At 38.8% G+C, this 14,553-nt stretch overlaps 1 protein-coding gene across 2 annotated transcripts in view; it reads left to right on the top strand.

Annotated features, from left to right (window-relative positions):
* Window positions 1–2,703: 2,703 nt before the first annotated feature.
* Window positions 2,704–14,553, top strand: part of NLGN4X (neuroligin 4 X-linked) — a 204,168-nt gene continuing 192,318 nt past the window's right edge. For both annotated transcript variants that reach the window (XM_081946794.1, XM_081946792.1), the window contains exon 1: window positions 2,704–3,355. The gene's annotated coding sequence lies outside the window, so the exon portion shown is untranslated. The remainder of the gene's footprint in view (window positions 3,356–14,553) is intronic.

Raw genomic sequence — 14,553 nt, 5'->3', positions numbered from 1 at the left:
GGGCTCTACAGCACGATTGGGATGAATCTGACTTTTCCTGGGCTTCTCTAAGCTGCTTTAACTTCCTCTTCCCTTATCTTCAATCACTAGATTAAAATAATGTGAAACAAAGATACATATGGAAAAAATAGCCCCAGAGAAGAGGAACACTGAAGAGTCATGCCACTACCTAGAATCTACCTAGAATCTGAATGCGTCAGGGAAGCCTCCGGATGGTCTCTGAAGCCTTCGGAGCGCTCAAAACGATCCTCCGAGCAAACCGGAAGTCACGGAGGGTCGTTTTAAGCGTTCCGAAGGTTTTAGGGAAGCCTCCGGACGGTCCCTGAAGCCACCGGAGGGCCTCCGGGGGGGCGTGGGAGGCTCTTTTCACCCTCCCCAGGCTCCTATAAAGCCTCTGGAGCCTGGGGAGGGCAAAAAAAGCATGTAAAAATGGGGGGTTGCGCCTGTTGTGTGCGCATGCGCACTGGGGGGTCGCGCATTGCATTATGGGTGCAGCATGCCTGCACACGACCCCCCTGCGCTCCCCCCACTTGTGGCATGCGAGGCAAAAAAGGTTTGCCATCGCTGACCTAGATGCTATAAAGAATAAGTAAAGTTGATTAGCCGTTATGCAACTTGATCTGCTACTGAATCGAGAAGTATTTTGAAACGGATCTTTGAATTTGTCAAATTGTCAATTTGAAATCGACAAATATGGGAAAACTGACAAAATAAGAAATAACCATGTATCCCTCGTTTTATGGTTTTGCATTTGGTTTCTTGAGTGCAATTTACTTTAGTACATTTCATGATGATTTAAGGTTGTTTCACTTATAGGTCACTATGAGATAAGGACATATGAGACTGGAGAAAGATTGTGATTGTGAAGGTGCACGGTACCAATGAAATTGCTTGTCCCTCATCTGTGTAAACTTAAATTGATTTTTTTAAAATACCCTGATTTCATTATCTTTTTAATATTATCCTAGATGTTTCTAGTGATTTCAGAAAAATTCAATATGTGAAATTATTCAATTATTTTACAATGATATCATTTTCAAGATGGAACAAATTCAAAATCCATTGCAGAATAGTTATGATAGGTCCATTATGAATTACCTCTGAGATTCTGCCCTCAGAGTGGCCTATTCATGTTTAAAAATAGATAATGTGGTGCCTGTAATAGAACATTTAGTTGGAGAATTCCACTTTGATCTACTCCTCTGCATCCACTTTCAAATTCTAAGAAAGCATGGGTCTGCCTAGAAATATATATTTAAAATATTCTGATACTTTTGATATTAATAATTAAAATATTACTGAAATGATGTTTCAATACTTTAAAATGAGATCATCAAATCTGTGATTTGGTACACATAACTTTTATACAGCTTTGCAGTGTGAAATAAATAGGTAGATGCAAATGAATATTAAAAAAACCTGAACTCTACACATCATCCTTTTTCTTCCCATGTGTGTCATATTTTCTGGGGATGCCTACATTTATTACAATTTTCTGTTTCATGATTCCTCACAAGAAACAAGGATCAATTACCCTGGATCTTTTACATAAATTTCAGAAGGGTGGTTCCTATTCTTTCCAAACCATCAAGGAAACGTCCAAAGGCTTGCACCTTTGATAATTATCTGTAACATTCCACTTAACAGCCATGCTCAGGACAGATGTCTCAAGCTATGTGGAACCTGATGCAAAGCTACTCATAGTCACAGCATATTCCCTGATCAATGTTAGACACTTTCAAAGTGATAAAGAAGCTCCAGTGATGTGAAACTCTGTCAAAGATTTGGTTTTAGAAGAATCCTAAACACACACACACACACACACACACACACACACACAGTGTTAGAACAGCTTGGCAATCTTAATTTTATTGATTATATCCATGACACAGGCCATGATTTAAGCATCCTTACCCTGCTCTTTTCTGTACTGCAAAACACCAGCTGGCAGCAAAACACAGAGGTGAGTAATGATAATGAGTAGGACAAATTATACTGGCAGTCCCCCCCCCCCCCCTTGCCATAGCAAGGAGTAAGTTCCATGTAGGATCACTATAACCCATGTTCTGCTGGTGCAAACAATGGAACAAATAAGGTTTATTGATTTGCAGCCTTTATTTAATTGCTTTTTGTGTAACTTATTCCAGCATTTCAAAGAAATCACGTTTTCTACTTGCTTTTCAGAACGGAGCTTTGGTCCACATTGCAGTAGAACAAGCACGTGGAAACCCACCACTTTTTGCTTAGGGAAACCACTTTTGTACTTCCCATTTTGTGAGGTGTGGCATAGGAGAAAAGCAAGACACAATGTCAAAGTAATGGGTGGGGACACGGATCAACGACAAAGCACCTATATTATAGTCCCACAATCAACCTCCAGTGATTCCAACGATGCCTCCTTGAAATGCCGAAGATGCCGCTCATAGAACAGCATGATCTTTCACAATTCTGTTCCCCGGTTCAAGAACGGCTTAGTGTTTGAGCAAGTTTATTAGCCGGCAGTCATTGCTGCTGTGGAAGAGACCATTTTTGAAGTAGCCCTAATGGGTTAAGGGTGTGTGGGCGCGCGCGAGTGAAGCAAGAGATGTTCCAGGGCAGTAACAGGTGCTTTTCTTTAGCTTTCCGTTTCAGCCTGTGTACAAATGCCCACCTGTTCAGCCCTCCAGACATTAACCCCGGCTAATTCTCTTCCAGCTGGTTTGGGTTGAGGATGAGAAGCTTTTCGCCTTGGCTTGTAGATGTCGATCTGGTTTCTGTAGCGATGGGCCAGACTGAGGAGATCTATTGGCTGCTGGCTTTGTAAATTTCATTCAGTTTGGTCCAATAGCAGAAGGAGAGAGACTGGTACAGCCTGGACCCTCTCCCTGCTCAATCTCGCTTCTCCTAGCCGAGCAGTCTCTCGCGCGCTCTCCCTCCCTCCTCCCTACCGCTGTCTCCCCGCATCGGCGATCCCAGCTCTTTACTCAGAGACCCAACTCGCCTTCTTCCCGCGCGGCTTGTGCTGAATTTTCTCCTTTTAATGTAGGTCATTGGCACCGGGTTATTCCAAGCCCGGGGTGGAGGCCAGGTTTTGCGGGGTGCGTGGGTGCGCGTTGTTGTTTGTTTGATCGCCGCTCTTCCCCACCCCCACCCCCACCCCCCCTTTCTCTGCTTCCGAGGGGGCTGTTGCATTCCTCCGGACGAGCAACGATCCTTCGGGTTGGATTTCACGGGCACGGAAAGGGGATGGGTGGGGGGGAGAGACGCCGAACTCCGCTCATTCCGTCGGCGTGAGATTCCGACCAAATTTCTGTCGCCGGGAAGAAATCCGCTGGAAGGTCCTGTTCCGTGTAGAACCGCAGTTCTTTCGGTAAAGGTAGGTGCATCTGGAAGTCTTTGCTTTCTCTCCCCCCTTCTTGTTTTTTGGTTTGCAGCCGATACTCCATAGAGGTATTGCTTTGCTGCAGTCATTTTTGCGCCCCCCCGCCCCCCGCCGCTTTGCCACCTTCGTATGGGGGATGGGGTGGGGGCAAAGACTTTCTCTTTTCTTTTCCTCCTCTTCTCTCGCCCTCCTCTTCCCACCGCCGCCACCGCCGTTAGAAGATTTCATCCCCCCCGCACACGCACACACACACACACACACCGCCCTCTCTTTGCACGCACGCACCCACAGTCGCCCACACTTGGGCATCCACACATTCTGGACCCTGATTTGAAAGGTGGGGGACCACTTTGCTGCAGTCAGCTCTTTGGCGAAGCTCGGGGCTCTATGTGAGATGTTTACAAAGTAGTTCTGCCTCTCGGAGAAATAAAGCCAGTGCGGGGGGTGGGGGGGTTGATATCTGCAGTACGGAGGGCAGAGAGAGGGGGGGGGGGAGAAGGAGAGGGAAAGTACCGCCGCTTCACGGAGATTATGCAGGGAAGCTGGACCTCAGGGGTTGTTCTTGGGAACCGAGCGGGAATGGAGGTGGGGGGGGGGAGATGCAAAACAAGCGGCCGGAGCGTTGCTTTAGCCCTCCCCCGCTAGAATTGGGAGGGATTAGGGGCTCTCTGGAGCCATTAAGCGGGTCCTCCTCCCCCCCCCCATCTCCGGAGGCTGCTCGGTGTTCTTTTTCTTTTTAATAGATGAGAAAACACACGTGATTTACGGACTGGCATTCGGGGTGGGTTTCCTCCTTATTTATTACTTGTTTATCTGAAAAGAGAAGCTGAGTTAAATGGGAAAAACAACGGAAATAGCTTTGAAAAGGGGAACGGGAGGGGGAAGCTGGAGCGTCTTTGCGGGGGTGGAGGTGGGGGGGGCAATAGGATTGCTAGATCCGCCGTATGCCCAAAAGTGGGTCTTTCTCCGTTTCAATTCTCTGTACCTTCTCGTGGTGGGGAGGGGGAGGAAGAAAACTCCGCTCTGGGCTGGAATGGTTGATCAACGTTGCTAAGGCTCGGCTCTCCAGTGGAAAGTTAGCAAACCTAGAACTAAGACTCAAGTGATCGAACCGCCTGCCCTTTAATGCCCGACATCAGGGCTGCTTCTACCCTTTTCGTCCACCTCTTCCTTCTTCACTGCACTGCAGCTGCCTTCCTTTTCCTATGCACCCCTCCCTTTTGGTCTGCAGGGCGTTGTGAATGATGAACTGTCCCTTCTGCAGCCACCCGTGAAGGGGGTCATAAGATCGGCAGCCTAACATGTTAGTTTCCTCCCTTTCTCATCCTTTGCAAAACTGCCATCTTGCCCTCGGGGCCCCTTTCCCAGCTTCCGAGGCCTAGGACGATGTTTAAGGAAAGGATGACCCTAATTTGGGGTGGGGGTGAGGGAAAGAGAGATGGCTTCATCTCCTTTCCCCACCCCCAAATCACTGCAGGGGCTTGAAAGTTCCAGATGCTGCCAGGTCGCCAGTACAGGCTGCTAACTCTTTGGCACTCACATGCTGTGGAAAGGTTGAGCAGCTGCAGCTGTCTTGTCCCTCACGCCATACCAGGTCCAACTTGTCAGGTAAAATTATCTAGCTTTTCCAATGATGGACAATATTCTTTATTCTTCACCAATGTCCAAATGCCTAATTTCAGTGTTTACACTTTACAAAATGCCTCCCCACCCCAAATTGCTTTTCCATTTACTTAATCACAATTTTCAACCATTTCCCTAGTAATCACAGCTGTCAATGTTGAAACTATGACCCAAGGATAAAGTCAATTGAACGTCACTCCACAGTCCATAGGGTACCCTTTTATCACCATAGTTCCATGGCCCTGCTTGATAGACTTTGCCTGAATTGTAACCTAGCTAGCTGCAAGATGTCTGAAAGTTAAGAATATCTATTTTAGGCTTTGAATAGGAGATTAAGCAACATCATGAAGATATGAGGTAAACATTCTTCTGAATTCTTGTTCTAGCCATTCTAATCTTGAGTTGCTGCTCGGTTGCTAGTTCAGTTACTAAGAGATGTTATTTCTTGAGTTTTGTTTTGCTAGAAAGATTTTTGGACTACTGGGAGAAATTCAGTGCCTGGTTAATTTTAACTTTCAAAATGTAGGGTTGGAAAAGTTAGCTATTTCAACAAAAGGGCCCATTAATTGTCTGACCTGTAGGCATGTATAAGATTCTGAAAGTCTTTGTCTTCTCAGGACATCTATGTATAGTGTGTGGTGTATTTGTATGAAATTAAGAAAATACTATGTAGAAAAATAGGAAAATACTATATATAATAGAAACTTTTCTACTTTTGGGTGGGGGAGGTGATGGGAAAAAGCAGGTGTTCTTACAAGAAAATTCCACAAGGTGGTAGTGTGGATACTTCTTAATGATGTGCATTTTATTTATTTTGGGGGGAGATTTCCTCAATTGCTTGAATGTTTTTTTCCTCTCTATTTCTTCTTGTATCTTAAAAGACCCATTGTATGGCTGTTCTGCAAACAACAAAAGCAGGATTGTTTTGCAAATTGTGGTATATTCATCTAGGCCTGCTTTCCTACCCATCAGTTATGTCTCTTCTTGGGAAATAGGAGGCCTTCTGAGATTTCAAAGTTCATGTATGAGAATTGCAGGAAGTGTAGGATTTGGCTTGCTTGGAACAAGATATAACAATTATGTCAACGGATATGCAGCAGAATGAAGAAAAGAGAGCTCATGCTTTGTTATAGTGTACACATCCACAGATAAGACTGAATTGTAAAAATCTATAGGTCTAATAATGAAGGACCAAGATTGATGTATCTATTGAATCCATTGCACTGGCTGTTTCTGATCAAATTCATGTTTCATTCTGTGTTATTGACAGGATTGCAGTAAACTTATCTGGTGCTTATATAAATAAATCAATTGATAAAACATTGTCAGAAAGAAGATGATATTGCTGAAAATACTATTGTGAGTAAGAGAAGAAGGAAGAGTGTTTCTGAAATAAGGAAATCTTTTGAACCTGTACATAAGGTGGGGCATACATGTGGGAAGATAAAGTAAATCTTTAAAAGATCACATTTAATGGCTTTAAAAATCACATCTGATGGCAAAAATGTCATATGAAAATTGCTTCTTTCTTATAATTTTCAGGAATCCATTTACCTAAAAATTTGAAATCAGATTCATAGAAGGCAGAAATATATTTTTTGCACGAAATGAGTACAAACTACTCTCTTGGTATTAGAGGAATAGAAAATGGTAGGTTGTATCATTCATTTTTATATTATTGTAATATTGTTTCTATCCAGTTAATGCTGCTTTGTGTGTGTGTGTTTGTTTGTCTTTAGCAGAGATTCATCGTCCTGGTTATTCTGGAAGAGAAATATACATTTTTAGTTAGAATTATATGAGATTCTTATACAAGAGTTGCATGCTTTATGTGGCAGTGATTGCATCAGCACAAGTAATTTAGCAATACAACAACACAAATAGCAATACAACACAAGTAGTAATAAGTAGAATCTTATGCTTGCTCAAAATTATCCAGCAAAAAATGTTTTTGTTTTTAAATTTTATTTAGTGAATCATGATTCTATGAGGTACTATTGTTTCATGCTACTTCTCTCCAAAAACATTTGTTATTTTGTAATGTAGCAAAAATACAATATAGTTCAAGGATATAGTGTACCTCCAAAAGGAAAGTTAACACTTCATTTGATTGTAAATAGCTACCTCAATATATTTAATTTGGTCAGAATTTCAGCTCCTAAATGACCTGTGTAAGTTAAGTGCTTTGTTCTCATTAGTAATATAGAACTGAAATAATGTAAATTAAAATTGAGTTTAGGGTAGATAAAATTAAGGTCATTGTTTCTGCATAATTGTGGCCTCTCATTTTATTATCCCCTGCAATAAACTGACTGATCTTTATTTTGCTTTAGCACAAAATGAAAAAGATCAATAGGACTATAGTAATCTTTTATTGGCTAGCTTCATGATGAAGGGTTGCTCAAAAAAGGAACCTTAAAATGTGCATAGACAGTTCACATTCAGCTGTGAATGAGAAGGAAGTACTGTTTGAATTCTCTTCAGGATAGGATTTATTTTTTCACATTACCTTTTGTTATAGAAGTACAGTGCCTGGTTCTGAATGGATTATCAACAGAATGACCACATTAAAAGAGAAGAATGTTTTTGATTAGTTGAATTGTTTATTGTGTGGAATACAGTCACCTGTGTGGGACAGTATCTTTGTCTTTGAGCCATTGTTTGGTCAGGGAGGGAGGAAAGGAGGGAGTGGGGAGGGAGGGAGGGAAGGAAGGAAAGAAGGATTAATGCTTCACATTAAATACATTAAAAAAAACCAGTAAGAGAAAGTAACATTGTGGCAAGCTTACAAATTCCTGCTACTGATGCTGCAGCTATCCAGTTCCTGGTGTTGCAAGTTACCTTGGGGGAACTGGGCTGGATCCACCATCAACATGAATATACCTGACTGCAGTACTCAAAAGAACAATGAAAGATGCTTTGGCTACATTATTGTGCTTGTAATAAAAAGATAAGCATATTTGTGAGGGTCTGGGGGTCGCAGACCCAGCACAACGGTCAGCATTGATTACATTATGAAAAATCGTGGATGCCTGTGTGGTGAGCTTGTGCTCCTGAGTATGTGGGAATTGTACCTTGGAAGCAGGATAGCTGCTTAGCTGCACAATGTGGTGGGCTAAGATTGTAGGAAAAGAGGAACTTAAGTTGGTCCCATAAATAAAAATAGTTATGTTGTGACATTTAGGCTGAAGGAGCTAGCAACTGCCCCTGTTGCTATGGCAGAGTGGCAAATTCCAGAAAGTCATGTGGCTTTGTGGTTTTCAGGTATAAAAGGACTAGGATGAGTGGTGGGAGGTTGTCAATCTGTTTCAAGCCATTCCCTTGACTGGTTGTCAGATTGACCCTCATTGCAATGTGATAAGTGTTTTTATGTTTTATCATGCTTTAAATTCTAATAAACCTCTGAATCCTAAAGCAAGACTTCTTGTGGTGTGCTGACTGTTCAATTGTTATTAAGTGCAGCTATGCTCATAATCAGGTTTTCCCCCTGACAATATTAGAAACCTGGATCTTAAACACAGGGCTTACATCAAGCCAGTGAAGCCTACAATGAAATTTAAATTTAGACTAAAGCTTTCTTCTACCACTATGCAACTCAGGTGTACTCAAGCTCTGTTTGTAAAGCACTGATATTATGAGCCATTTTGATATCTGAATCTGAGAGGGCTTTGCATTCTGCCTTCCAACCTTTTGATGAGCCTTATTCTGTTTGCTTTAGTAGTCCCCTGCTTGAATTGCAACAGGAAAAAAAAAGCTTGTTGTCTGATGGAAATGAGATTTCATTGGCAGTTCTCCTGGAAATAATAGATAAAGAAGAAGAAGAAGGAAAAAGAAGTTGTTTCCTGAATAAAGCATTCTTAACTCCAGTGCTTTGTTTAATTACACATATAAAATAATAAATAGCAGTATTTTTAAAAAAGGAAAGCAAAACTAATATATACAGGCAAATAAAAGCAGTAACTACTTTCTCCTTGAAATCAGCTGGTAAATGTGTAAGTTCCCAGGCATTTTCATTTTTTTTAAACATTTTAATTAGGTTTTCTTGTAATTTAATTTTTCATTAATATCATAAAATAGAGTAGGACAGACTCAATTTTAATAAAGTGATGAAGTACTGAAGAACAGTAGGCCACATATAAGAATTCTGCAAAGCAGATATAAGGAATGTGATAGGAAAGCTAGGCAATAGAGTGCTAATTGAATGAGTGAAAACATGGACGATGTAGGTTTTTCACTATCTATGGAGATTTTGTAATATTTTACATGTTGCATTTGTCATTGAAAATTTTCTAGGAAATGACATATTCAGTCTTTTGCTTTCTTGAGCATTATGCTCACATTTATTCTCTCTCTCTCTCTCTCTCTCTCTCTCTCTCTCTCTCTCTCTCTCTCTCTCTCTCTCTCTCTCTCTCTCTCTCCATACATACATACATACATACATACACACATACATACACACATACACATACATACACATATACACATACATACACATATACACATACATACATACACACATATATATATACATACATACACACATACACACACCCTTTAATGTATACATACAGTAGAGAGACATAGATGAAAGAAGAAAATTAAACCTTTTAATAAAGTTGTAATGAAGTTTGTAATGATTTTTTTTATTTATTAAATTTATATGCCACTTATCTCACTTATAAGGTAACTCTTTAAGTATCTCTTTAAGGACATATTTTACTTATCTTTAAAAAGGGTAGAGTAAAATACTGCAGGTGGATTACAAGAAGCAGATACATGTGTAACAAGATATAAACTAGTATAATTGAATAACAATCCTGAAACAATATATGCCTGACATATTTGCAGATATACAGATAAAACTGTTCTTGAAAAATTGCCAGCCAGAAATGGTAGAGGAAAAATAAAAATATGATTCTGGTGGTTAAAACAGAGGTTGGAAAGAAAATGTGTAGGATTAGAAAAAAAATGCATTTAGAAAACGTTGGCATATCATATGAAGAAATTAGATTCCATTGAAAGGCATGGAAAGGACTTGACAGGACAATGTAAAAATGATAAAAAATAAAGAGTGGAATGTATGTATTTGCAACAGAATCACTATATTAAAGGAGTAGATAGACTAAGGAAACTGCCAAGAACGGAAAAGCACATAAAATCAGACATTGTATGATTTTTGAAGGATAAATGCCTATTTCCATAGAGGTGAGAACCTATGAATTAGAAGCAGAATCCTCTTTTTCCTTACTTGAAATCCTGGGCAACTTCTTATCTATTTATTCTTATTGTGTATGAAGATACCTTCATAAATCATGTTGTTTCTATAAAAACTCTTCACATCTGAGATCATCTATGCATTTTTGCTATAACATACATCTGCTCCACCTCTGCTTTTAATGTATTTACATAAGGTAGCTTCATTTAAGTAATGTAGCAGCATTTTCTACCTTTCTCTTTCACCTTTCATTTTCAGAACACTCTTCTACTTGACAGAGGTATTGAAACTTTTAGGAGAGCCAAGCTTTCTAAATTAATGGAGCTCTCATTAGAAGCACATTATAGAAAATCTCACAATGAGCTGATTAAATGACTAGGGTGAAGGATGAGAAAAATGCAGTCATTATTACAATGAAAAAAAAAACTTTTGAAATGGAATGAGAGTTTTTCAGGGTTTGGTAATAGCATAAGAGAGGCACATAGGAAATGGAAAATAGAGCATTTGTAATGTACTGAAATGATAAAGATAGGGAAAATGTAAATTAGTAAAATTGTATGCCTGGGTCACATATAGGAGCCGTGGTAGCACAGTGGTTAAAATGAAGAAGTGCAGGCTAATTCTGCTGATTGCCAGCAGTTAGATTCTGATTGGCTCAAGGTTGAGTAGCTGTCCATCCTTCCGAAGTTGGTAAAATGACCCAGATTGTTGGGGGCAATAGACTGACTCTGCAAACCACTAGAGAGTCTGTAAAGCACTATGAAGTGGTATGCAAGTCTATGTGCTATTTCTGTATATTAATATGTTATTTATATATCATCCAAAGCAGATTTGATTTTCTATTCTTGGAATAAAATTCCCATAAGGGAAAACATTATCAAATATAACTGGAAAGATTCTGGGTATTAAGGAACTCTATGGAATACTTGTTTTGGGACAGTTTATCCCACACATAATAACCAAAAGTTATTGGCAACAAACTTTGGCATTGGGGGATGTAAAAATAATAGGAGAGGATGATCTGGAACATAAAGCAAATAATATATTTGAAAGGATTAGAATTTCTGAATGCTAATGTACCTATCACTGGTTGACCCATTGTCAGGTTTAGATTGCTTTTGTATTTTTTTTTATGAGTCAATCATTAATTCGTCATGATTCCATGTACACCCCTTTGCAGGATGAGGACTATTAGATTTAGTTGATATAAATTAGATAATAATCAAGCTGATAAATGAATCAGTCTTAATGTCAGAATTCATCATCCAGAAAGAATCAGTCAGAGGAATCAAATTATGCCAGACAGTAAAAGCAAGGGTGATATGCTTAATAGAGACAGAGAAAGGCAAAGTCAAAACTCTACACTAATGAGCTGAAAAGGAGGTATTTGGAAATAGCTGATGGAAGATTAGTTTAAAAATCAATATAGAAGAACATAGGTAAATATGTATTAATTATTTGAAATGTCGGGAAAAACTAATATATGATATAAAAATGCATATTTAGTATGTTGGGCAGACCTCAGGTTTCTCAGAATTTTAATTTTGTAAACAGCACTGTACAATCTATTGCTGTAATGTATATACCAGTACAATGTGCAATTTTAAGTTTTTTTTAAAAAAAACCCAAATTTGAAAGAGTGAACTGAGCTTTATAACTATTTCATTTCAGCAACCACGTAGACAGTTTTTCTCCATGACAATCTCCTACAAAATCTAATAAATATCCAAATTATCCCATCTCTCAGCTTTCTTCCCTTCAGTATAGTAGTACAAAATAGTCAGGATGGCACTTTTTTGGTTCTACTATTAAGCAATTGAAGCTTAAAAATTATCTGGTGATTGACTTTAAAGAACCTACAGCAGATTTTGCAGTAGATGAGAAACATTTCTATCCACTCCTGCCTTTCTTGTTCTTTGAATGAACAGACCTCTGGCTGTTAACATGTCAGTAACACTGAAAATCATAAATGGGATACAGTAACCCAGTCTCAGCACTAATATGACAAATGAAGTAGAATTTCTTGGTCCTATACTTTTATGTAGGATGTGTGTGTGAGTGTGTGTGTACATACACACACAAACAGATACTATACAGTATAAGTGTGTAAGCAGATAGCTATGGATGTGAGATATAGATATAGAAATCTGAGAGACCAGGCTACAAAATGGGAGACTGTGAGTTCTAATCCTGCTATAGGTATGGGTGACCTTGGGCCAGTCACTCTCTCTCAGCTCAATCCACCTCACAGGGTTTTGTTGTGGAGGAAATAGGAGGGGGGAAGGTGTGTTGAATATATTAATTGCTTTGAGTTATTTATAAAAATCATAAAGGCTAAGTGTAATAAATAAAAAAATATTGTTCTGAATATTCAAACACCACATTTGATAATAGAATATGTAATCTGTCTGTCTGTCTGTCTGTCTGTCTGTCTGTCTGTCTGTCTGTCTGTCTATCTATCTATCTATCTATCTATCTATCTATCTATCTATCTATCTATCTATCTATCATATATCTATCATCTATCTATGGTTTTATATTAACCATATAAACCATTTAGAGATGTTTAGGGAAGGGGGGGGTCAAAAACGTCAAGATTAGGTGGTCAACTGTGTAATCAAAACTCCTCCCCTTTTTAACGTGCTATGAATGTCACGAGTAAAAATAGTGGAATTGCAATTACATAGTGATTGCACTATGTCTACTGTCCACCGTCTTGACTTTTATCAACTCCCATCTATGTTCCGGTCATCATTTCTTTTTATAGAACTTCTTATCTACATTGTTGTTCAAAGTTTGTGGTTTGGAACAAAGCTGCATTTCCTGGCATAGGAAACCATGTATTCTGATGACACCAATGTTGGAATAAAGTGCTTCATATTTTGTCAGGAAGAATGATAGATCTCACTATTGAACTTACCATAAGATATATCAGTGGTAATTAGGGATAATTGTGGTTATATGGAGACCTCTTGCTTACCTCTTTTCCTCTTATTTACATCATTCTGGTTCACCTTTTGAGTAGATAAATGACATAAAACTTTAAAATGACATAAAAAATGTTATAGTTGGAGGGAGGAGCCGAAGTTGTGACGACACGACATTCAATCTCAATGCTCTGAGATCGCAGTCAATACTTTTGCCACTGGGTGGTCCAAACGGACCTAAACCGTCCCGCAGAGATGGCGAACAGGAAGAACACGTCTTGCTGATCTCAGGGATATTGCAAAGTCCCTGATTGATCCAAGAGAGGTTCTTCAAGCCGGTGACAAAAAATCCAGCCATTTGGCTGTTAAAGTCAGGGCAGATCCAAAATGGAAGGATATGGAAAGAGAAAGTGTTTCCAGCTGGTGAGGAATTTTTACTGTTTTAAAAGTGACTGCCTATAAAAAAACCTAAAAATTAATTTAAATTGGAAAACAGAAGAAATAAGTGGCGGAATTAAATTTGGACTGGTTTTGGACAGTGGGTTATCTTACTTTTTAAATGCCATCTTCACGGATGGAATTTATACAAGCATTTTAAAATGAATGGATTAAGTTTCTTTCTTCTATTTTTTTTTCTTTTACTATTCTCTGTAATCTATGGACTAAAATTCTCCTTTTTTCATTACTGTGGGTGTTTTTCTAACTCATTTAAGAATTGGCCCTTTTTTAAAACTTGAAATACGAAAAAGATACAAAAAGAAACAAAGAAATTGTAACATTGTAACACTGCTACTCGGAAGCTGGAGGTTTGTGTATTGGAAACGAAACACTTTTTTTCACTGATTATCCTGGCTTGGCACTTCAAGGTCTCATAGCTTGTTTATAGAGAGTGATAAGAAGAAAAGCACACAGATGTTCCTTTGAAGTATATTTTTAACCAGAGAAAGGTGAAATGTTATTGTGAATCTATGCTTAATCCTGTTAAAACCTTCTAAGCAAGAGCAGCAGTGATAATGGCACAATTTCAACAGCAGAAAGAAGTTTTAAGTTTGAAAAAGATACTCTCAGAAATACAGAAATTATCAGATACATGTGAGACGATAGAGAAGAAGTTGAAAGTCTTAGTGCACCTAACAGCAAAATATGATGAAGAAGTTGAATATGTTAATCAAATGGAAAAAGTGGTGGTTAAAATCCTAAAAATCAAAGAGGAAAATGAATATAAAGAAATTAAAATGGCTGATATTTATGGTGATTGGTTTGTCTCTGAAAAGGGAAAGGGTGGAATACTGAAAGAGGAATTAAATGGAGGGGAAATCTACCCCAGATGGCGAGATATAGAAGAAGAGAAAACAAAAGAATTTATGGATTTAAAGAGAGAAATTTTATTAGCAATATCATTGATAACACTACCGACAATCAAAGCT

The sequence above is a fragment of the Natrix helvetica genome (genome assembly GCF_964273705.1).
Source record: "Natrix helvetica genome assembly, chromosome: 3".
Lineage (NCBI taxonomy): Eukaryota > Metazoa > Chordata > Lepidosauria > Squamata > Natricidae > Natrix > Natrix helvetica.
The sequence above is the reverse complement of the archived record's forward strand: the minus strand, read 5'-3'. Positions and strand labels throughout refer to the sequence as shown.